The sequence below is a fragment of the Phalangium opilio genome, unplaced genomic scaffold (genome assembly GCF_054372755.1).
Source record: "Phalangium opilio isolate 3A_F unplaced genomic scaffold, DU_Popi_V2 ptg000082l_1, whole genome shotgun sequence".
NCBI lineage: Eukaryota > Metazoa > Arthropoda > Arachnida > Opiliones > Phalangiidae > Phalangium > Phalangium opilio.
The window spans coordinates 15,062,595-15,087,009 of record NW_028324189.1 but is presented as its reverse complement, the minus strand read 5'-3'; the positions used below and the strand labels follow the sequence as shown (position 1 = coordinate 15,087,009).

The following is a 24,415-nucleotide window of genomic DNA, read 5'->3' as shown; positions in this document are numbered from 1 at the left end:
TCAGATGTAGCGTAAAAGGTCATAACTTTTCCACAATACGTGACAACCATTTAATTTCTGAGCTTCCGTGGCTCAATGGTTAGCGCGTTCGGCTGTTAACCTATAGGTTAGTGGTTCGAGCCCATCCGGGAACGGTGTTGTGAGGTCTCAAATGTAACGTAAAAAGTCAAGGTTTTTACACAATACCTGACGAGCATTTAATTTTTGGGGTTCCTTGGGGCAATGGTTAGCGCGTTCGGCTGTTAACCAATAGGTTGGTGGTTCGAGCCCACCCGGGAGCGGTTGGTGTGGGATCTCAAATGTAACGTAGAAAGCCAAAGTTTTGCCACAATACCTGACGACCATTAAATTTTTGGGCTTTCTTGGCGCAATGGTTAGCGCGTTCGGCTGTTAACCGAAAGGTTGGTGGTTCGAGCCCAACCGGAAGAGGTGTTGTAGGGTCTCAGATGTAACGTAAAAAGTCATAACTTATCCACAATACCTGACAACCATTTAATTTCTGAGCTTCCGTGGCTCAAAGGTTAGCGCGTTCGGCTGTTAACCAATCGGTGTGTGGCTCGAGCCCATCCGGGAGCGGTGTTGTGACGTCTCAGGTGTGACGTAAAAAGTCAAGGTTTTTTCCACAACACCTGACGACCATTTAATTTTTGGGCTTCCGTGGCGCAATGGTTAGCGCGTTCGGCTGTTAACCAATAGGTTGGTGGTTCGAGCCCATCCGGGAGCGGTGTTGTGAGGTCTCAGATGTAACGTAAAATGTCAGAGTTTTTATCACAATACCTGACGAACATTTAATTTTTGGGCTTCCGTGGCGCAATGATTAGCGCGTTCAGCTGTTAATCGAAAGGTTGAAGGTTCGAGCCCACCCGGGAGAGGTGTTGTGGGGTCTCAGATGTAGCGTAAAAAGTCAAAACTTTTCCACAATACGTGACAACCATTTAATTTCTGAGCTTCCGTGGCTCAATGGTTAGCGCGTTCGGCTGTTAACCAATAGGTTGGTGGTTCGAGCCCATCCGGGAGCGGTGTTGTGAGGTCTCAGATGTGACGTAAAAAGTCAACGTTTTTACACAATACCTGACGAGCATTTAACTTTGGGCTTCCGTGGCTCAATGGTTAGCGCGTTCGGCTGTTAACCAATCGGTTGGTGGTTCGAGCCCATCCGGGAGCGGTATTGTGACGTCTCAGATGTGACGTTAAAAGTCAAGGTTTTTCCAAAATACCTGACGACCATTTAATTTTTGGGCTTCCGTGGCGCAATGGTTATCGCGTTCAGCTGCTATTCAAAAGACTGGTGGTTTGAGCCCTCCCGGGAGCGGTGTTGTGACGTCTCAAATGTAACATAAAATGTCAGAGTTTTTCCACAATACCTGTCGAACATTGAATTTTTGGGCTTCCGTGGCGCAATGGTTAGCGCGTTCAGCTGTTAATCGAAAGGTTGGTGGTACGAGCCCACCCGGGAGAGGTGTTGTGGGGTCTCAGATGTAGCGTAAAAAGTCAAAACTTTTCCACAATACGTGACAACAATTAATTTCTGAGCTTCCGTGGCTCAATGATTAGCGCGTTCGGCTGTTAACCAATAGGTTGGTGGTTCGAGCCCACCCGGGAGCGGTGTTGTGGGATCTCAAATGTAACGTAAAAATTCAAGGTTTTTCCACAATACCTGACGAACATTTAATTTTTGGGGTTCCTTGGGGCAATGGTTAGCGCGTTCGGCTGTTAACCGAAAGGTTGGTGGTTCGATGCCAACCGGGAGAGGTGTTGTAGGGTATCAGATATAACGTAATAAGTCATAACTTATCCACAATACCTGACGAACATTTAATTTTTGGGCTTCCGTGGCGCAATGATTAGCGCGTTCAGCTGTTAATCGAAAGGTTGAAGGTTCGAGCCCACCTGGGAGAGGTGTTGTGGGGTCTCATATGTAGCGTAAAAAGTCAAAACTTATCCACAATACGTGACAATCATTTAATTTCTGAGCTTCCGTGGCTCAATGGTTAGCGCGTTCGGCTGTTAACCAATAGGTTGGTGGTTCGAGCTCATCCGGGAGCGGTGTTGTGAGGTCTCAGATGTGACGTAAAAAGTCAAGGTTTTTTCCACAACACCTGACGACCATTTAATTTTTGGGCTTCCGTGGCGCAATGGTTAGCGCGTTCGGCTGTTAACCAATGGGTTGGTGGTTCGAGCCCATCCGGGAGCGGTGTTGTGAGGTCTCAGATGTAACGTAAAATGTCAGAGTTTTTCCACAATACCTGACGAACATTTAATTTTTGGGCTTCCGTGGCGCAATGATTAGCGCGTTCAGCTGTTAATCGAAAGGTTGAAGGTTCGAGCCCACCCGGGAGAGGTGTTGTGGGGTCTCAGATGTAGCGTAAAAAGTCAAAACTTTTCCACAATACGTGACAACCATTTAATTTCTGAGCTTCCGTGGCTCAATGGTTAGCGCGTTCGGCTGTTAACCAATAGGTTGGTGGTTCGAGCCCATCCGGGAGCGGTGTTGTGAGGTCTCAGATGTGACGTAAAAAGTCAAGGTTTTTACACAATACCTGACGAGCATTTAACTTTGGGCTTCCGTGGCTCAATGGTTAGCGCGTTCGGCTGTTAACCAATAGGTTGGTGGTTCGAGCCCATCCGGGAGCGGTGTTGTGAGGTCTCAGATGTAACGTAAAATGTCAGAGTTTTTCCACAATACCTGACGAACATTTAATTTTTGGGTTTCCGTGACGCAATGATTAGCGCGTTCAGCTGTTAATCGAAAGGTTGAAGGTTCGAGCCCACCCGGGAGAGGTGTTGTGGGGTCTCAGATGTAGCGTAAAAAGTCAAAACTTTTCCACAATACGTGACAACCATTTAATTTCTGAGCTTCCGTGGCTCAATGGTTAGCGCGTTTCGCTGTTAACCAATAGGTTGGTGGTTCGAGCCCATCCGGGAGCGGTATTGTGACGTCTCAGATGTGACGTTAAAGGTCAAGGTTTTTCCAAAATACCTGACGACCATTTAATTTTTGGGCTTCCGTGGCGCAATGGTTAGCGCGTTCAGCTGCTATTCAAAAGACTGGTGGTTTGAGCCCTCCCGGGAGCGGTGTTGTGACGTCTCAAATGTAACATAAAATGTCAGAGTTTTTCCACAATACCTGTCGAACATTGAATTTTTGGGCTTCCGTGGCGCAATGGTTAGCGCGATCAGCTGTTAATCGAAAGGTTGGTGGTACGAGCCCACCCGGGAGAGGTGTTGTGGGGTCTCAGATGTAGCGTAAAAGGTCATAACTTTTCCACAATACGTGACAACCATTTAATTTCTGAGCTTCCGTGGCTCAATGGTTAGCGCGTTCGGCTGTTAACCTATAGGTTAGTGGTTCGAGCCCATCCGGGAACGGTGTTGTGAGGTCTCAGATGTGACGTAAAAAGTCAAGGTTTTTACACAATACCTGACGAGCATTTAATTTTTGGGCTTCCGTGGCGCAATGGTTAGCGCGTTCGGCTGTTAACCAATAGGTTGGTGGTTCGGCCCCTGTTTGTCGTAGAGCCGAGATATTAAGCAAAATGTTCGTCAACTTTGGTATCGTCTCACTTATTTTTATTATGTTACTTATGATTTTTGCACTAAACTTTGGAGGCTCATAACTCTTGTTCTACAAGAGATACTGGGATCTCCTTTGGATATGTTATAGTACTCTTTGCTCCCCATACAAGGATACTTTAAACTTGAGGCTACCTCAATATCGTCGTCAACATACTTTTTGTCTCACTTATTGTTAGAAGGTTACTTTTGATTTTTGAAAATATACTTTGCAGGCTCGTAACTCTGTTTCTACTGGAGATACGGGGATGTCCTTTGAGTATGTTATAGACCAATTTGTCCCCCATCTAGCCATACTAAGAATTAGGGCTACGACAAACAGTAGTCGAGTAATTAAGCTAATCGTATACAAACAAACCCCTCCATAGGAAATACATTAGACTAAATTCTGGAGGCTCGTAACTCTGGTTCTACCAGAGATACGGGGATGTAAATAATGTGACCTTGACACAAATGTTCGGATAATTATAAAAAAAACTTCGCGGTTTCGAACCTGTGGCCTTCCGGGAGTGAGGCGGATGCGATAACCGCTACACTAAAGATATGTTATTATTTTTAATCGAAAGAACAGGGTCAATTAATTAAGCAATACGTGAACAAACAAACCCCTCCATAGAAAATGCATTAGACTATACTTTGCAGGCTCGTAACTCTGTTTCTACTGGAGATACGGGGATGTCCTTTGAGTATGTTATAGTCCAATTTGTCCCCCATCTAACCATACTAAAAACATTGAGCTACGACAAACAGCAGTCGAGTAATTAAGCTAATCGTAAACAAACAAACCCCTCCATAGGAAATGCATTAGACTATACTTTGCAGGCCCATAACTCTGTGTCTACTAGAGATACGGGGATGTCCTTAGGATATGTTATAGTCCAAATTGTCCCCCATCTAACCATACTAAAAACTTTGGGCTACGACAAACAGGGGCCGAGTACTTAAGCAAAACGTAACGAAACAAACCCCCTCCATAGGAAATGCATTAGACTATACTTTGCAGGCTCGTAAATCTGTTTCTACTGGAGATACGGGGATGTCCTTTGAGTATGTTATAGTCCAATTTGTCCCCCATCTAACCATACTACAAATAATGAGCTACGACAAACAAGGGCCGAGTAATTAAGCTAAACGTAAACAAACAACCCGTCCATAGGAAATGCATTAGACTATATTTTGCAGGCCCATAACTCTGTGTCTACTAGAGATACGGGGATGTCCTTAGGATATGTTATAGTCCAAATTGTCGCCATCTAACCATACTAAAAACTTTGGGCTACGACAAACAGGGGCCGAGTACTTAAGCAAAACGTAACGAAACAAACCCCCTCCATAGGAAATGCATTAGACTATAGTTTGCAGGCTCGTAACTCTGTTTCTATTGGAGATACGGGGATGTCCTTTGAGTATGTTATAGTCCAATTTGTCCCCCATCTAACCATACTAAAAACATTTAGCTACGACAAACAGGGGCCGAGTAATTAAGCTAAACGTAAACAAACAACCCGTCCATAGCAAATGCATTAGACTATACTTTGCAGGCCCATAACTCTGTGTCTACTAGAGATACGGGGATGTCCTTAGGATATGTTATAGTCCAAATTGTCCCCCATCTAACCATACTAAAAACATTGAGCTACGACAAACATTGGCCGAGATATTAAGCAAAATGTTCGTCAACTTTGGTATCGTCTCACTTATTTTTATTATGTTACTTAAGATTTTTGCACTAAACTTTGGAGGCTCATAACTCTTGTTCTACAAGAGATACTGGGATCTCCTTTGGATATGTTATAGTACTCTTTGCTCCCCATACAAGGATACTTTAAACTTGAGGCTACCTCAATATCGTCGTCAACTTATTTTTTGTCTCACTTATTGTTAGAAGGTTACTTTTGATTTTTGAAAATAAACTTTGCAGGCTCGTAACTCTGGTTCTACCAGAGATACGGGGATGTAAATAATGTGACCTTGACACAAATGTTCGGATAATTATAAAGGTCTTTGCATGTTCCAAGCAAAAAAAAAACTTCGCGGTTTCGAACCTGTGGCCTTCCGAGAGTGAGGCGGATGCGATAACCGCTACACTAAAGATATGTTATTATTTTTAATCGAAAGAACAGGGTCAATTAATTAAGCAATACGTGAACAAACAAACCCCTCCATAGAAAATGCATTAGACTATACTTTGCAGGCTCGTAACTCTGTTTCTACTGGAGATACGGGGATGTCCTTTGAGTATGTTATAGTCCAATTTGTCCCCCATCTAACCATACTAAAAACATTGAGCTACGACAAACAGCAGTCGAGTAATTAAGCTAATCGTAAACAAACAAACCCCTCCATAGGAAATGCATTAGACTATACTTTGCAGGCCCATAACTCTGTGTCTACTAGAGATACGGGGATGTCCTTAGGATATGTTATAGTCCAAATTGTCCCCCATCTAACCATACTAAAAACTTTGGGCTACGACAAACAGGGGCCGAGTACTTAAGCAAAACGTAACGAAACAAACCCCCTCCATAGGAAATGCATTAGACCATACTTTGCAGGCTCGTAAATCTGTTTCTACTGGAGATACGGGGATGTACTTTGAGTATGTTATAGTCCAATTTGTCCCCCATCTAACCATACTACAAATAATGAGCTACGACAAACAAGGGCCGAGTAATTAAGCTAAACGTAAACAAACAACCCGTCCATAGGAAATGCATTAGACTATATTTTGCAGGCCCATAACTCTGTGTCTACTAGAGATACGGGGATGTCCTTAGGATATGTTATAGTCCAAATTGTCCCCATCTAACCATACTAAAAACTTTGGGCTACGACAAACAGGGGCCGAGTACTTAAGCAAAACGTAACGAAACAAACCCCCTCCATAGGAAATGCATTAGACTATAGTTTGCAGGCTCGTAACTCTGTTTCTATTGGAGATACGGGGATGTCCTTTGAGTATGCTATAGTCCAATTTGTCCCCCATCTAACCATACTAAAAACATTGAGCTACGACAAACAGGGGCCGAGTAATTAAGCTAAACGTAAACAAACAACCCGTCCATAGGAAATGCATTAGACTATATTTTGCAGGCCCATAACTCTGTGTCTACTAGAGATACGGGGATGTCCTTAGGATATGTTATAGTCCAAATTGTCCCCCATCTAACCATACTAAAAACATTGAGCTAGGACAAACAGGGTCCGAGATATTAAGCAAAATGTTCGTCAACTTTTGTATCGTCTCACTTATTTTTATTATGTTACTTATGATTTTTGCACTAAACTTTGGAGGCTCATAACTCTTGTTCTACAAGAGATACTGGGATCTCCTTTGGATATGTTATAGTACTCTTTCCTCCCCATACAAGGATACTTTAAACTTGAGGCTACCTCAATATCGTCGTCAACTTATTTTTTGTCTCACTTATTGTTAGAAGGTTACTTTTGATTTTTGAAAATAAACTTTGCAGGCTCGTAACTCTGGTTCTACCAGAGATACGGGGATGTAAATAATGTGACCTTGACACAAATGTTCGGATAATTATAAAGGTCTTTGCATGTTCCAAGCAAAAAAAAAACTTCGCGGTTTCGAACCTGTGGCCTTCCGAGAGTGAGGCGGATGCGATAACCGCTACACTAAAGATATGTTATTATTTTTAATCGAAAGAACAGGGTCAATTAATTAAGCAATACGTGAACAAACAAACCCCTCCATAGAAAATGCATTAGACTATACTTTGCAGGCTCGTAACTCTGTTTCTACTGGAGATACGGGGATGTCCTTTGAGTATGTTATAGTCCAATTTGTCCGCCATCTAACCATACTAAAAACATTGAGCTACGACAAACAGCAGTCGAGTAATTAAGCTAATCGTAAACAAACAAACCCCTCCATAGGAAATGCATTAGACTATACTTTGCAGGCCCATAACTCTGTGTCTACTAGAGATACGGGGATGTCCTTAGGATATGTTATAGTCCAAATTGTCCCCCATCTAACCATACTAAAAACTTTGGGCTACGACAAACAGGGGCCGAGTACTTAAGCAAAACGTAACGAAACAAACCCCCTCCATAGGAAATGCATTAGACCATACTTTGCAGGCTCGTAAATCTGTTTCTACTGGAGATACGGGGATGTACTTTGAGTATGTTATAGTCCAATTTGTCCCCCATCTAACCATACTACAAATAATGAGCTACGACAAACAAGGGCCGAGTAATTAAGCTAAACGTAAACAAACAACCCGTCCATAGGAAATGCATTAGACTATATTTTGCAGGCCCATAACTCTGTGTCTACTAGAGATACGGGGATGTCCTTAGGATATGTTATAGTCCAAATTGTCCCCATCTAACCATACTAAAAACTTTGGGCTACGACAAACAGGGGCCGAGTACTTAAGCAAAACGTAACGAAACAAACCCCCTCCATAGGAAATGCATTAGACTATAGTTTGCAGGCTCGTAACTCTGTTTCTATTGGAGATACGGGGATGTCCTTTGAGTATGCTATAGTCCAATTTGTCCCCCATCTAACCATACTAAAAACATTGAGCTACGACAAACAGGGGCCGAGTAATTAAGCTAAACGTAAACAAACAACCCGTCCATAGGAAATGCATTAGACTATATTTTGCAGGCCCATAACTCTGTGTCTACTAGAGATACGGGGATGTCCTTAGGATATGTTATAGTCCAAATTGTCCCCCATCTAACCATACTAAAAACATTGAGCTAGGACAAACAGGGTCCGAGATATTAAGCAAAATGTTCGTCAACTTTTGTATCGTCTCACTTATTTTTATTATGTTACTTATGATTTTTGCACTAAACTTTGGAGGCTCATAACTCTTGTTCTACAAGAGATACTGGGATCTCCTTTGGATATGTTATAGTACTCTTTCCTCCCCATACAAGGATACTTTAAACTTGAGGCTACCTCAATATCGTCGTCAACTTATTTTTTGTCTCACTTATTGTTAGAAGGTTACTTTTGATTTTTGAAAATAAACTTTGCAGGCTCGTAACTCTGGTTCTACCAGAGATACGGGGATGTAAATAATGTGACCTTGACACAAATGTTCGGATAATTATAAAGGTCTTTGCATGTTCCAAGCAAAAAAAAAACTTCGCGGTTTCGAACCTGTGGCCTTCCGAGAGTGAGGCGGATGCGATAACCGCTACACTAAAGATATGTTATTATTTTTAATCGAAAGAACAGGGTCAATTAATTAAGCAATACGTGAACAAACAAACCCCTCCATAGAAAATGCATTAGACTATACTTTGCAGGCTCGTAACTCTGTTTCTACTGGAGATACGGGGATGTCCTTTGAGTATGTTATAGTCCAATTTGTCCCCCATCTAACCATACTAAAAACATTGAGCTACGACAAACAGCAGTCGAGTAATTAAGCTAATCGTAAACAAACAAACCCCTCCATAGGAAATGCATTAGACTATACTTTGCAGGCCCATAACTCTGTGTCTACTAGAGATACGGGGATGTCCTTAGGATATGTTATAGTCCAAATTGTCCCCCATCTAACCATACTAAAAACTTTGGGCTACGACAAACAGGGGCCGAGTACTTAAGCAAAACGTAACGAAACAAACCCCCTCCATAGGAAATGCATTAGACCATACTTTGCAGGCTCGTAAATCTGTTTCTACTGGAGATACGGGGATGTACTTTGAGTATGTTATAGTCCAATTTGTCCCCCATCTAACCATACTACAAATAATGAGCTACGACAAACAAGGGCCGAGTAATTAAGCTAAACGTAAACAAACAACCCGTCCATAGGAAATGCATTAGACTATATTTTGCAGGCCCATAACTCTGTGTCTACTAGAGATACGGGGATGTCCTTAGGATATGTTATAGTCCAAATTGTCCCCATCTAACCATACTAAAAACTTTGGGCTACGACAAACAGGGGCCGAGTACTTAAGCAAAACGTAACGAAACAAACCCCCTCCATAGGAAATGCATTAGACTATAGTTTGCAGGCTCGTAACTCTGTTTCTATTGGAGATACGGGGATGTCCTTTGAGTATGCTATAGTCCAATTTGTCCCCCATCTAACCATACTAAAAACATTGAGCTACGACAAACAGGGGCCGAGTAATTAAGCTAAACGTAAACAAACAACCCGTCCATAGGAAATGCATTAGACTATATTTTGCAGGCCCATAACTCTGTGTCTACTAGAGATACGGGGATGTCCTTAGGATATGTTATAGTCCAAATTGTCCCCCATCTAACCATACTAAAAACATTGAGCTAGGACAAACAGGGTCCGAGATATTAAGCAAAATGTTCGTCAACTTTTGTATCGTCTCACTTATTTTTATTATGTTACTTATGATTTTTGCACTAAACTTTGGAGGCTCATAACTCTTGTTCTACAAGAGATACTGGGATCTCCTTTGGATATGTTATAGTACTCTTTCCTCCCCATACAAGGATACTTTAAACTTGAGGCTACCTCAATATCGTCGTCAACTTATTTTTTGTCTCACTTATTGTTAGAAGGTTACTTTTGATTTTTGAAAATAAACTTTGCAGGCTCGTAACTCTGGTTCTACCAGAGATACGGGGATGTAAATAATGTGACCTTGACACAAATGTTCGGATAATTATAAAGGTCTTTGCATGTTCCAAGCAAAAAAAAACTTCGCGGTTTCGAACCTGTGGCCTTCCGAGAGTGAGGCGGATGCGATAACCGCTACACTAAAGATATGTTATTATTTTTAATCGAAAGAACAGGGTCAAGTAATTAAGCAATACGTGAACAAACAAACCACTCCATAGAAAATGCATTAGACTATACTTTGCAGGCTCGTAACTCTGTTTCTACTGGAGATACGGGGATGTCCTTTGAGTATGTTATAGTCCAATTTGTCCCCCATCTAACCATACTAAAAACATTGAGCTACGACAAACAGCAGTCGAGTAATTAAGCTAATCGTAAACAAACAAACCCCTCCATAGGAAATGCATTAGACTATACTTTGCAGGCCCATAACTCTGTGTCTACTAGAGATACGGGGATGTCCTTAGGATATGTTATAGTCCAAATTGTCCTTCATCTAACCATACTAAAAACTTTGGGCTACGACAAACAGGGGCCGAGTACTTAAGCAAAACGTAACGAAACAAACCCCCTCCATAGGAAATGCATTAGACCATACTTTGCAGGCTCGTAAATCTGTTTCTACTGGAGATACGGGGATGTCCTTTGAGTATGTTATAGTCCAATTTGTCCCCCATCTAACCATACTACAAATAATGAGCTACGACAAACAAGGGCCGAGTAATTAAGCTAAACGTAAACAAACAACCCGTCCATAGGAAATGCATTAGACTATATTTTGCAGGCCCATAACTCTGTGTCTACTAGAGATACGGGGATGTCCTTAGGATATGTTATAGTCCAAATTGTCCCCATCTAACCATACTAAAAACTTTGGGCTACGACAAACAGGGGCCGAGTACTTAAGCAAAACGTAACGAAACAAACCCCCTCCATAGGAAATGCATTAGACTATAGTTTGCAGGCTCGTAACTCTGTTTCTATTGGAGATACGGGGATGTCCTTTGAGTATGTTATAGTCCAATTTGTCCCCCATCTAACCATACTAAAAACATTGAGCTACGACAAACAGGGGCCGAGTAATTAAGCTAAACGTAAACAAACAACCCGTCCATAGCAAATGCATTAGACTATACTTTGCAGGCCCATAACTCTGTGTCTACTAGAGATACGGGGATGTCCTTAGGATATGTTATAGTCCAAATTGTCCCCCATCTAACCATACTAAAAACATTGAGCTACGACAAACATTGGCCGAGATATTAAGCAAAATGTTCGTCAACTTTGGTATCGTCTCACTTATTTTTATTATGTTACTTATGATTTTTGCACTAAACTTTGGAGGCTCATAACTCTTGTTCTACAAGAGATACTGGGATCTCCTTTGGGTATGTTATAGTACTCTTTGCTCCCCATACAAGGATACTTTAAACTTGAGGCTACCTCAATATCGTCGTCAACTTATTTTTTGTCTCACTTATTGTTAGAAGGTTACTTTTGATTTTTGAAAATAAACTTTGCAGGCTCGTAACTCTGGTTCTACCAGAGATACGGGGATGTAAATAATGTGACCTTGACACAAATGTTCGGATAATTATAAAGGTCTTTGCATGTTCCAAGCAAAAAAAAACTTCGCGGTTTCGAACCTGTGGCCTTCCGAGAGTGAGGCGGATGCGATAACCGCTACACTAAAGATATGTTATTATTTTTAATCGAAAGAACAGGGTCAAGTAATTAAGCAATACGTGAACAAACAAACCACTCCATAGAAAATGCTTTAGACTATACTTTGCAGGCTCGTAACTCTGTTTCTACTGGAGATACGGGGATGTCCTTTGAGTATGTTATAGTCCAATTTGTCCCCCATCTAACCATACTAAAAACATTGAGCTACGACAAACAGCAGTCGAGTAATTAAGCTAATCGTAAACAAACAAACCCCTCCATAGGAAATGCATTAGACTAATTATTAAATTAAATGCTCGTCAGGTATTGTGTAAAAACCTTGACTTTTTACGTCACATCTGAGACCTCACAACACCGCTCCCGGATGGGCTCGAACCACCAACCTATTGGTTAACAGCCGAACGCGCTAACCATTGCGCCACGGAAGCCCAAAAGTTAAATGCTCGTCAGGTATTGTGTAAAACCTTGACTTTTTACGTCAAATCTGAGACCTCACAACACCGCTCCCGGATGGGGTCGAACCACCAACCTATTGGTTCACAGCCGAACGCGCTAACCATTGCGCCACGGAAGCCCAAAAATTAAATGGTCGTCATTTATTGTGCAAAAACTTTGGCTTTCTACGTTACATTTGAGATCCCACAACACCGCTCCCGGATGGGCTCGAACCACCAACCTATTGGTTAACAGCCGAACGCGCTAACCATTGCGCCACGGAAGCCAAAAAATTAAAAGGTTGTCAGGTATTGTGGAAAAGTTTTGACTTTTCACGCTACGTCTGAGACCCCACAACACCTCTCTCGGGTGGGCTCGAACCACCAACCTTTTGAATAACAGCTGAGCGCGCTAACCATTGCGCCACGGAAGCCCAAAAATTAAATGTTCGTCAGGTATTGTGGAAAAACTCTGACATTTTACGTTACATCTGAGACGTCACAACACCGCTCCAGGGAGGGCTCAAACAAACAGTCTTCTGAATAGCAGCTGAACGCGCTAACCATTGCGCCACGCTAGCCCATAAATTAAATGGTCGTCAGGTATTGTGGAAAAACCTTGACTTTTTACGTTACATCTGAGACCTCACAACACCGCTCCCAGATGGGCTCGAACCACCAACCTTTCAGTCGGTTAACAGCCGAACGCGCTAACCATTGCGCCACGGAAGCCCAAATATTAAATGGTCGTCAGGTATTGTGGAAAAACCTTGACTTCTTACGTCACATCTGAGACCTCACAACACCGCTCCCGGGTGGGCTCGAACCTTCAACCTTTTGTATAACAGTTGAGCGCGCTAACCATTGCGCCACGGAAGCCCAAAAATAAAATGTTCGTCAGGTATTGTGGAAAAACCTTGATTTTACTTCACATCTGAGACGTCACAACATCGCTCCCGGATGGGCTCGAACCACCAATCTATTGGTTAACAGCCGAACGCGCTAACCATTGAGCCACGGAAGCTCAGAAATTAAATCGTTGTCAGGTATTGTGGAAAAACCTTGATTTTTTACGTCACATCTGAGACGTCACAACACCGCTCCTGGATTGGCTCGAACCACCAACCTATTTGTTAACAGCCAAACGCGCTAACCATTGAGCCACGGAAGCTCAGAAATTAAATGTTTGTCAGGTATTGTGGAAAAGTTATGACTTTTTACGTTACATCTGAGACCCTACAACACCTCTCCCGGGTGGGCTCGAACCACCAACCTTTCGGTTAACAGCCGAACGCGCTAACCATTGAGCCACGGAAGCTCAGAAATTAAATGGTTGTCACGTAATGTGTAAAAGTTTTGACTTTTTGCGCTACATCTGAGACCACACAACACCTCTCCCGGTTGGGCTCGAACCAACAATCTTTCGATTAACAGCTGAACGCGCTAACCAATTGCGCCACGGACGCCCAAAAATTAAATGTTCGTCAGGTATTTTGGAAAAACTAACATTTTACGTTACATCTGAGACGTCACAACACCGCTCCCGGGTGGGCTCAAACCACCAGTCTTTTGAATAGCAGCTGAACGCGCTAACCATTGCGCCACGGAAGCCCAAAAATTAATTGGTCGTCAGGTATTGTGGAAAAACCTTGACTTTTGACGTCATCTTGAGACGTCACAACACCTCTCCCGGATGGGCTCGAACCACCCATCTTTCGGTTAACAGCCGAACGCGCTAACCATTGAGCCACGGAAGCTCTGAAATTAAATGGTTGTCAAGTATTGTGGAAAAGTTTTGACTTTTTACGCTACATCTGAGACCACACAACACCTCTCCCGGATGGGCTCGAACCACCAACCTTTCGATTAACAGCTGAACGCGCTAACCAATTGCGCCACGGACGCCCAAAAATTAAATGTTCGTCAGGTATTTTGGAAAAACTCTAACATTTTACGTTACATCTGAGACGTCACAACACCGCTCCCGGGTGGGCTCAAACCACCAGTCTTTTGAATAGCAGCTGAACGCGCTAACCATTGCGCCACGGAAGCCCAAAAATTAATTGGTCGTCAGGTATTGTGGAAAAACCTTGACTTTTGACGTCATCTTGAGACGTCACAACACCGCTCCCGGATGGGCTCGAACCACCAACCTATTTGTTAACAGCCGAACGCGCTAACCATTGAGCCACGGAAGCTCTGAAATTAAATGGTTGTCACGTATTGTGGAAATGTTTTGACTTTTTCCGCTACATCTGAGACCGTACAACACCTCTCCCGGGTGGGCTCGAACCACCAACCTTTCGATTAACAGCTGAACGCGCTAACCATTGCGCCACGGAAGCGAAAAAATTAAATGTTCGTCAGGGATTGTGGAAAAACTCTGACATTTTACGTTACATCTGAGACGTCACAACAACGCTCCCGGGAGGGCTCAAACCACCAGTCTTTTGAATAGCAGCTGAACGCGCTAACCATTGCGCCACGGAAGCCCAAAAATTAAATGGTCGTCAGGTATTTTGGAAAAACCTTGACTTTTTACGTCACATCTGAGACGTCACAACACCGCTCCCGGATGGGCTCGAACCACCAACCTATTTGTTAACAGCCGAACGCGCTAACCATTGAGCCACGGAAGCTCAGAAATTAAATGGTTGTCACGTATTGTGGAAAAGGTTTGACTTTTTACGCTACATCTGAGACCACACAACACCTCTCCCGGGTGTGCTCGAACCACCAATCTTTCGATTAACAGCTGAACGCGCTAACCATTGCGCCACGGAAGCCCAAAAATTAAATGTTCGTCAGGTATTGTGGAAAAACTCTGATATTTTACGTTACATCTGAGACGTCACAACACCGCTCCCGGGAGGGCTCAACGATTTTGAAAATGTTATTAAAAATCGAGGTACATTTTTAATTATTGTTCAATCGAGATGAAATCACTTTCAATGAGTGTTTTATAGGGAATTAAGCTGAATTCGGTCAAACATTTCTCCAGAAAAAAATGCATTCAAAAGTGTACCGAAAAAATCGCATGTTTTTCTTCTTCAAGATACAAAATCCGTGACAACGATTTCTTATTGAAAAATTGAATTTTAACAGTTTTTTGAAGGAATATCGTTACATTTGCTTGAATTAAAGCCAAAAGTATAAAAATAATGGTTTCAGTGGTTATATTTGAAAATAGTGAAGAAATACTCAAAATATGCTTCTTTGGCCGTGAAACGTCGATTTTGAAAATGTTATTAAAAATCGAGGTACATTTTTATTTATTGTTCAATCGAGATGAAATCACTTTTAATGAGTGTTTTATAGGGAATTAAGCTGAATTCGGTCAAAAATTTCTCCAGAAAAAAATTCATTCAAAAAAGTACCGAAAAAATCGCATGTTTTTCTTCTTCAAGATACAAAATCCGTGACAACGATTTCTTATTGAAACATTTAATTTTAACAGTTTTTTGAATGAATATCGTTACATTGCTTGAATTAAAGCAAAAAGTATAAAAATAATGGTTTCAATGAATATATTTGAAAATAGAGAAGAACTACTCAAAATATGCTTCTTTGGCCGTGAAACGCCGATTTTGAAAATGTTATTAAAAATCGAGGTAAATTTTTAATTATGTTCAATCGAGATGAAATCACTTTTTATGGGTGTTTTATAGGGAATTAAGCTGAATTCGGTCAAACATTTCTCCAGAAAAAAATGCATTCAAAAGTGTACCGAAAAAATCGCATGTTTTTCTTCTTCAAGATACAAAATCCGTGACAACGATTTCTTATTGAAAAATTGAATTTTAACAGTTTTTTGAAGGAATATCGTTACATTTGCTTGAATTAAAGCCAAAAGTATAAAAATAATGGTTTCAGTGGTTATATTTGAAAATAATGAAGAAATACTCAAAATATGCTTCTTTGGCCGTGAAACGTCGATTTTGAAAATGTTATTAAAAATCGAGGTACATTTTTATTTATTGTTCAATCGAGATGAAATCACTTTTAATGAGTGTTTTATAGGGAATTAAGCTGAATTCGGTCAAAAATTTCTCCAGAAAAAAATTCATTCAAAAAAGTACCGAAAAAATCGCATGTTTTTCTTCTTCAAGATACAAAATCCGTGACAACGATTTCTTATTGAAACATTTAATTTTAACAGTTTTTTGATTGAATATCGTTACATTTGCTTGAATTAAAGCAAAAAGTATAAAAATAATGGTTTCAGTCAATATATTTGTAAATAGTGAAGAAATACTCAAAATATGCTTCGTTGGCGGTGAAACGTCGATTTTGAAAATGTTATTAAAAATCGAGGTACATTTTTAATTATTGTTCAATCGAGATGAAATCACTTTCAATGAGTGTTTTATGGGGAATTAAGCTGAATTCGGTCAAACATTTCTCCAGAAAAAATGCATTCAAAAGCGTACCGAAAAAATCGCATGTTTTTCTTCTTCAAGATACAAAATCCGTGACAACGATTTCTTATTGAAAAATTGAATTTTAACAGTTTTTTATAAAAGTATAAAAATAATGGTTTCAGTGATCATATTTGAAAATAGTGAGGAAATACTCAAAGTATGCTTCTTTGGCCGTGAAACGTCGATTTTGAAAATGTTATTAAAATCGAGGTAAATTTTTAATTATTGTTCAATCGAGATGAAATCACTTTCAATGAGTGTTTTATAGGGAATTAAGCTGAATTCGGTCAAACATTTCTCCAGAAAAAAATGCATTCAAAAGTGTACCGAAAAAATCGCTTGTTTTTTTTCTTCAAGATACAAAATCCGTGACAACGATTTCTTATTGAAAAATTGAAATTTAACAGTTTTTTATAAAAGTATAAAAATAATGGTTTCAGTGATCATATTTGAAAATAGTGAAGAAATACTCAAAGTATGCTTCTTTGGCCGTGAAACGTCGATTTTGAAAATGTTATTAAAAATCGAGGTAAATTTTTAATTATTGTTCAATCGAGATGAAATCACTTTCAATGAGTGTTTTATGGGGAATTAAGCTGAATTCGGTCAAACATTTCTCCAGAAAAAAATGCATTCAAAAGCGTACCGAAAAAATCGCATGTTTTTCTTCTTCAAGATACAAAATCCGTGACAACGATTTCTTATTGAAAAATTGAATTTTAACAGTTTTTTATAAAAGTATAAAAATAATGGTTTCAGTGATCATATTTGAAAATAGTGAAGAAATACTCAAAGTATGCTTCTTTGGCCGTGAAACGTCGATTTTGAAAATGTTATTAAAAATCGAGGTAAATTTTTAATTATTGTTCAATCGAGATGAAATCACTTTCAATGAGTGTTTTATAGGGAATTAAGCTGAATTCGGTCAAAAATTTCTCCAGAAAAAAATGCATTCAAAAAAGTACCGAAAAAATCGCATGTTTTTCTTCTTCAAGATACAAAATCCGTGACAACGATTTCTTATTGAAAAATTTAATTTAAACAGTTTTTTGATTGAATATCGTTACATTTGCTTGAATTAAAGCAAAAAGTATAAAAATAATGGTTTCAGTGATCATATTTGAAAATAGTGAAGAAATACTCAAAGTGGTCTCCCTCCCAAGTACTGACTGCGCTCGACGCTTCTTAACTTCGGTTATCGGACGAGAACCGGTGTATTCAGCGTGTTATGGCCGTTTCTCGAGAGTGCTAGTTAATAATTTGAATTAAATTAAATTTCATCTTTATAAAACAATAACAAAAAGAAGATATGTTTGCTTTTTTCATATTTGGTTTAATTTGAAAGAGGAAACAAAAGTGAAAAAGCCGACGGCACGCAGTATTCCCAAGTACTGTATGCGCTCGACGCTGCTTAACTTCGGTTATCGGACGAGAACCGGTGTATTCAGCGTGATATGGCCGTTGCCGAGAGTGCTAGGTAATAATTCGAATTTAAATTAAGTGAGACAAATTAACCATCATCTTTTTAAAACAATAACAAAAAGAAAATAAGTTTGCTTTTTTCAAATCTATTGGAATTTAAAAGAGGAAAAAAAAGTGAAAAAAAGCCAACGGCACGCAGTGTTCCTAAGTGGTCTCCCTCCCAAGTAGTGACTGCGCTCGACGCTGCTTAACTTCGGTTATCGGACGAGAACCGGTGTATTCAGCGTGATATGGCCGTTGCCGAGAGTGCTAGTTAATAATTTGAATTTAATTAACTTTCATCTTTATAAAACAATAACAAAATGAAGATATGTGTGCTTTTTTCAAATCGGGTGGAATTTAAAAGAGGAAACAAAAGTGAAAAACCAACGGCACGCAATATTCCCAAGTACTGACTGCGCTCGACGCTGCTAACGTCGGCGATCGGACGAGAACCGGTGTTCTCAGCGTGATATGGCCGTTGCCGAGAGTGCTAGTTAAAAATTCGAATTTAAATTAAGTGAGACAAATTAACCTTCATCTTTCTAAAACAATAACAAAAAGAAGATATGTTTGCTTTTTTCATATCGGGTGGAATTTAAAAGAGGAAACAAAAGTGAAAAAGCCAACGGCTCGCAGTATTCCCAAGTACTGACTGCGCTCGACGCTGCTAACGTCGGCGATCGGACGAGAACCGGTGTTCTCAGCGTGATATGGCCGTTGCCGAGAGTGCTAGATAATAATTCGAATTTAAATTAAGTGAGACAAATTAACCTTCATCTTTTTAAAACAATAACAAAAAGAAAATGTGTTTGCTTTTTTCATATCTATTGGAATTTAAAAGAGGAAAAAAAGTGAAAAAGCTAACGGCACGCAGTGTTCCTAAGTGGTCGCCCTCCCAAATACTGACTGCGCTCGACGCTGCTTAACTTCGGTTATCGTACGAGAACCGGTGTATTCAGCGTGTTATGGCCGTTGCCGATAGCGCTAGTTAATAATTTGAATTAAATTAACTTTCATCTTTATAAAACAATAACAAAAAGAAGATATGTGTGCTTTTTTCAATTCGGGTGGAATTTAAAAGAGGAAACAAAAGTGAAAAACCAACGGCACGCAGTATTCCCAAGTACTGACTGCGCTCGACGCTGCTACCAGGGCGATCGGACGAGAACCGGTGTTCTCAACGTGATATGGCCGTTGCCAAGAGTGCTAGTTAAAAATTCGAATTTAAATTAAGTGAGACAAATTAACCTTCATCTTTATAAAACATTAACAAAAAGAAAATATGTTTGCTTTTTTCATATCGGGTGGAATTTAAAAGAGGAAACAAAAGTGAAAAAGCCAACGGCACGCAGTATTCCCAAGTACTGACTGCGCTCGACGCTGCTAACGTCGGCGATCGGACGAGAACCGGTGTTCTCAGCGTGATATGGCCGTTGCCGAGAGTGCTAGTTAATAATTCGAATTTAAATTAAGTGAGACAAATTAACCTTCATCATTTTAAAACAATAACAAAAAAACATGTTTGCTTTTTTCATATCTATTAAAATTTAAAAGAGGAAAAAAAAGTGAAAAAGCCAACGGCACGCAGTGTTCCTAAGTGGTCTCCATCCCAAGTACTGACTGCGCTCGACGCTGCTTAACTTCGGTGATCGGACGAGAACCGCTGTATTCAGCGTGATATGGTCGTTGCCGAGAGTGCTAGTTAATAATTCGAATTTAAATTAAGTGAGACAAATTAACCTTCATCATTTTAAAACAATAACAAAATGAAAACATGTTTGCTTTTTTCATATCTATTAAAATTTAAAAGAGGAAAAAAAAGTGAAAAAGCAAACGGCACGCAGTGTTCCTAAGTGGTCTCCCTCCCAAGTACTGACTGCGCTCGACGCTGCCTAACTTCGGTGATCGGACGAGAACCGCTGTATTCAGCGTGATATGGTCGTTGCCGAGAGTGCTAGTTAATAATTCGAATTTAAATTAAGTGAGACAAATTAACCTTCATCATTTTAAAACAATAACAAAATGAAAACATGTTTGCTTTTTTCATATCTATTAAAATTTAAAAGAGGAAAAAAAAGTGAAAAAGCCAACGGCACGCAGTGTTCCTAAGTGGTCTCCCTCCCAAGTAGTGACTGCGCTCGACGCTGCTTAACATCGGTTATCGGACGAGAACCGGTGTATTCAGCGTGATATGGCCGTTGCCGAGAGTGCTGGTTAATAATTTTAATTTAATTAACTTTCATCTTTATAAAACAATAACAAAAAGAAGATATGTTTGCTTTTTTCATATCGGGTGGAATTTAAAAGAGGAAACAAAAGTGAAAAAGCCAACGGCACGCAGTATTCCCAAGGACCGACTGCGCTCGACGCTGCTAACGTCGGCGATCGGACGATAACCGTTGTTCTCAGCGTGATATGGCCGTTGCCAAGAGTGCTAGATAATAATTCGAATTTAAATTAAGTGAGACAAATTAACCTTCATCTTTTTAAAACAATAACAAAAAGAAAATATGTTTGCTTTTTTCATATCTGTTGGAATTTAAAAGAGGAAAAAAAATGTGAAAAAGCTAACGGCACGCAGTGTTCCTAAGTGGTCGCCCTCCCAAATACTGACTGCGCACGACGCTGCTTAACTTCGGTTATCGTACGAGAACCGGTGTATTCAGCGTGTTATGGCCGTTGCCGATAGTGCTAGTTAATAATTTGATTTAAATTAACTTTCATCTTTATAAAACAATAACAGAAAGAAGATATGTTTGCTTTTTTTCATATCTGGTGGAATTTGAAAGAGGAAACAAAAGTGAAAAAGCCAACGGCACGCAGTATACCCAAGTACTGTATGCGCTCGACGCTGCTTAACTTCGGTGATCGGACGAGAACCGGTGTTTTCAGCGTGATATGGCCGTTGCCGAGAGTGCTAGTTAATAATTCGAATTTAAATTAAGTGAGACAAATTAATCTTCATAATTTTAAAACAATAACAAAAAAAACATGTTTGCTTTTTTCATATCTATTAAAATTTAAAAGAGGAAAAAAAGTGAAAAACCCAACGGCACGCAGTGTTCCTAAGTGGTCACCCTCCCAAGTACTGACTGCGCTCGACGCTGCTTAACTTCGGTGATCGGACGAGAACCGGTGTATTCAGCGTGATATGGCCGTTGCCGAGAGTGCTAGTTAATAATTTGAATTTAATTAACTTTCATCTTTATAAAACAATAACAAAAAAGAAGATATGTTTGCTTTTTTCATATCTATTAAAATTTAAAAGAGGAAAAAAAAGTGAAAAAGCCAACGGCACGCAGTGTTCCTAAGTGGTCTCCATCCCAAGTACTGACTGCGCTCGACGCTGCTTAACTTCGGTGATCGGACGAGAACCGCTTTATTCAGCGTGATATGGTCGTTGCCGAGAGTGCTAGTTAATAATTCGAATTTAAATTAAGTGAGACAAATTAACCTTCATCATTTTAAAACAATAACAAAATGAAAACATGTTTGCTTTTTTCATATCTATTAAAATTTAAAAGAGGAAAAAAAAGTGAAAAAGCCAACGGCACGCAGTGTTCCTAAGTGGTCTCCATCCCAAGTACTGACTGCGCTCGACGCTGCTTAACTTCGGTGATCGGACGAGAACCGCTGTATTCAGCGTGATATGGTCGTTGCCGAGAGTGCTAGTTAATAATTCGAATTTAAATTAAGTGAGTCAAATTAACCTTCATCATTTTAAAACAATAACAAAAAAACATGTTTGCTTTTTTCATATCTATTAAAATTTAAAAGAGGAAAAAAAAGTGAAAAAGCCAACGGCACGCAGTGTTCCTAAGTGGTCTCCATCCCAAGTACTGACTGCGCTCGACGCTGCTTAACTTCGGTGATCGGACGAGAACCGCTGTATTCAGCGTGATATGGTCGTTGCCGAGAGTGCTAGTTAATAATTCGAATTTAAATTAAGTGAGACAAATTAACCTTCATCATTTTAAAACAATAACAAAATGAAAACATGTTTGCTTTTTTCATATCTATTAAAATTTAAAAGAGGAAAAAAAAAGTGAAAAAGCCAACGGCACGCAGTGTTCCTAAGTGGTCTCCCTCCCAAGTACTGACTGCGCTCGACGCTGCTTAACTTCGGTGATCGGACGAGAACCGCTGTATTCAGCGTGATATGGTCGTTGCCGAGAGTGCTAGTTAATAATTCGAATTTAAATTAAGTGAGACAAATTAACCTTCATCATTTTAAAACAATAACAAAATGAAAACATGTTTGCTTTTTTCATATCTATTAAAATTTAAAAGAGGAAAAAAAAGTGAAAAAGCCAACGGCACGCAGTGTTCCTAAGTGGTCTCCCTCCCAAGTAGTGACTGCGCTCGACGCTGCTTAACATCGGTTATCGGACGAGAACCGGTGTATTCAGCGTGATATGGCCGTTGCCGAGAGTGCTGGTTAATAATTTTAATTTAATTAACTTTCATCTTTATAAAACAATAACAAAAAGAAGATATGTTTGCTTTTTTCATATCGGGTGGAATTTAAAAGAGGAACTAAAAGTGAAAAAGCCAACGGCACGCAGTATTCCCAAGGACCGACTGCGCTCGACGCTGCTAACGTCGGCGATCGGTCGAGAACCGTTGTTCTCAGCGTGATATGGCCGTTGCCGAGAGTGCTAGATAATAATTCGAATTTAAATTAAGTGAGACAAATTAACCTTCATCTTTATAAAACATTAACAAAAAGAAAATATGTTTGCTTTTTTCATATCGGGTGGAATTTAAAAGAGGAAACAAAAGTGAAAAAGCCAACGGCACGCAGTATTCCCAAGGACCGACTGCGCTCGACGCTGCTAACGTCGGCGATCGGACGAGAACCGTTGTTCTCAGCGTGATATGGCCGTTGCCGAGAGTGCTAGATAATAATTCGAATTTAAATTAAGTGAGACAAATTAACCTTCATCTTTTTAAAACAATAACAAAAAGAAAATATGTTTGCTTTTTTCATATCTGTTGGAATTTAAAAGAGGAAAAAAAATGTGAAAAAGCTAACGGCACGCAGTGTTCCTAAGTGGTCGCCCTCCCAAATACTGACTGCGCACGACGCTGCTTAACTTCGGTTATCGTACGAGAACCGGTGTATTCAGCGTGTTATGGCCGTTGCCGATAGTGCTAGTTAATAATTTGATTTAAATTAACTTTCATCTTTATAAAACAATAACAGAAAGAAGATATGTTTGCTTTTTTTCATATCTGGTGGAATTTGAAAGAGGAAACAAAAGTGAAAAAGCCAACGGCACGCAGTATACCCAAGTACTGTATGCGCTCGACGCTGCTTAACTTCGGTGATCGGACGAGAACCGGTGTTTTCAGCGTGATATGGCCGTTGCCGAGAGTGCTAGTTAATAATTCGAATTTAAATTAAGTGAGACAAATTAACCTTCATAATTTTAAAACAATAACAAAAAAAACATGTTTGCTTTTTTCATATCTATTAAAATTTAAAAGAGGAAAAAAAGTGAAAAACCCAACGGCACGCAGTGTTCCTAAGTGGTCACCCTCCCAAGTACTGACTGCGCTCGACGCTGCTTAACTTCGGTGATCGGACGAGAACCGGTGTATTCAGCGTGATATGGCCGTTGCCGAGAGTGCTAGTTAATAATTTGAATTTAATTAACTTTCATCTTTATAAAACAATAACAAAAAAGAAGATATGTTTGCTTTTTTCATATCTATTAAAATTTAAAAGAGGAAAAAAAAGTGAAAAAGCCAACGGCACGCAGTGTTCCTAAGTGGTCTCCATCCCAAGTACTGACTGCGCTCGACGCTGCTTAACTTCGGTGATCGGACGAGAACCGCTTTATTCAGCGTGATATGGTCGTTGCCGAGAGTGCTAGTTAATAATTCGAATTTAAATTAAGTGAGACAAATTAACCTTCATCATTTTAAAACAATAACAAAATGAAAACATGTTTGCTTTTTTCATATCTATTAAAATTTAAAAGAGGAAAAAAAAGTGAAAAAGCCAACGGCACGCAGTGTTCCTAAGTGGTCTCCATCCCAAGTACTGACTGCGCTCGACGCTGCTTAACTTCGGTGATCGGACGAGAACCGCTGTATTCAGCGTGATATGGTCGTTGCCGAGAGTGCTAGTTAATAATTCGAATTTAAATTAAGTGAGACAAATTAACCTTCATCATTTTAAAACAATAACAAAAAAACATGTTTGCTTTTTTCATATCTATTAAAA

General features: G+C 40.0%; 3 non-coding genes and 16 pseudogenes across 3 annotated transcripts; all 19 read right to left on the bottom strand.

The window, feature by feature from the left end:
- Positions 1 to 12,365: 12,365 nt before the first annotated feature.
- On the bottom strand, positions 12,366 to 12,438 carry TRNAH-GUG (transfer RNA histidin (anticodon GUG)). The gene has a single exon. It is a non-coding gene; the product is annotated as a tRNA-His (tRNA).
- A 5,886-nt stretch (positions 12,439 to 18,324) lies between these two features.
- LOC149652272 (5S ribosomal RNA) lies at positions 18,325 to 18,443 on the bottom strand (annotated as a pseudogene).
- Positions 18,444 to 19,041: 598 nt separating this feature from the next.
- LOC149652271 (5S ribosomal RNA) lies at positions 19,042 to 19,160 on the bottom strand (annotated as a pseudogene).
- A 595-nt stretch (positions 19,161 to 19,755) lies between these two features.
- On the bottom strand, positions 19,756 to 19,874 carry LOC149652270 (5S ribosomal RNA; annotated as a pseudogene).
- Positions 19,875 to 20,011: 137 nt separating this feature from the next.
- On the bottom strand, positions 20,012 to 20,130 carry LOC149652269 (5S ribosomal RNA; annotated as a pseudogene).
- A 137-nt stretch (positions 20,131 to 20,267) lies between these two features.
- LOC149652268 (5S ribosomal RNA) lies at positions 20,268 to 20,386 on the bottom strand (annotated as a pseudogene).
- A 362-nt stretch (positions 20,387 to 20,748) lies between these two features.
- LOC149652267 (5S ribosomal RNA) lies at positions 20,749 to 20,867 on the bottom strand (annotated as a pseudogene).
- Positions 20,868 to 20,990: 123 nt separating this feature from the next.
- LOC149652266 (5S ribosomal RNA) lies at positions 20,991 to 21,093 on the bottom strand (annotated as a pseudogene).
- A 134-nt stretch (positions 21,094 to 21,227) lies between these two features.
- On the bottom strand, positions 21,228 to 21,346 carry LOC149652265 (5S ribosomal RNA). The gene has a single exon (XR_016371426.1). It is a non-coding gene; the product is annotated as a 5S ribosomal RNA (ribosomal RNA).
- A 123-nt stretch (positions 21,347 to 21,469) lies between these two features.
- Positions 21,470 to 21,588, bottom strand: LOC149652264 (5S ribosomal RNA; annotated as a pseudogene).
- Positions 21,589 to 21,725: 137 nt separating this feature from the next.
- Positions 21,726 to 21,844, bottom strand: LOC149652263 (5S ribosomal RNA; annotated as a pseudogene).
- Positions 21,845 to 21,978: 134 nt separating this feature from the next.
- Positions 21,979 to 22,097, bottom strand: LOC149652262 (5S ribosomal RNA; annotated as a pseudogene).
- Positions 22,098 to 22,235: 138 nt separating this feature from the next.
- LOC149652261 (5S ribosomal RNA) lies at positions 22,236 to 22,354 on the bottom strand (annotated as a pseudogene).
- A 137-nt stretch (positions 22,355 to 22,491) lies between these two features.
- Positions 22,492 to 22,610, bottom strand: LOC149652260 (5S ribosomal RNA; annotated as a pseudogene).
- Positions 22,611 to 23,211: 601 nt separating this feature from the next.
- LOC149652259 (5S ribosomal RNA) lies at positions 23,212 to 23,330 on the bottom strand (annotated as a pseudogene).
- Positions 23,331 to 23,453: 123 nt separating this feature from the next.
- LOC149652258 (5S ribosomal RNA) lies at positions 23,454 to 23,556 on the bottom strand (annotated as a pseudogene).
- Positions 23,557 to 23,690: 134 nt separating this feature from the next.
- LOC149652257 (5S ribosomal RNA) lies at positions 23,691 to 23,809 on the bottom strand. Its single transcript, XR_016371425.1, has one exon. It is a non-coding gene; the product is annotated as a 5S ribosomal RNA (ribosomal RNA).
- A 123-nt stretch (positions 23,810 to 23,932) lies between these two features.
- Positions 23,933 to 24,051, bottom strand: LOC149652256 (5S ribosomal RNA; annotated as a pseudogene).
- A 137-nt stretch (positions 24,052 to 24,188) lies between these two features.
- On the bottom strand, positions 24,189 to 24,307 carry LOC149652255 (5S ribosomal RNA; annotated as a pseudogene).
- Positions 24,308 to 24,415: the final 108 nt, after the last annotated feature.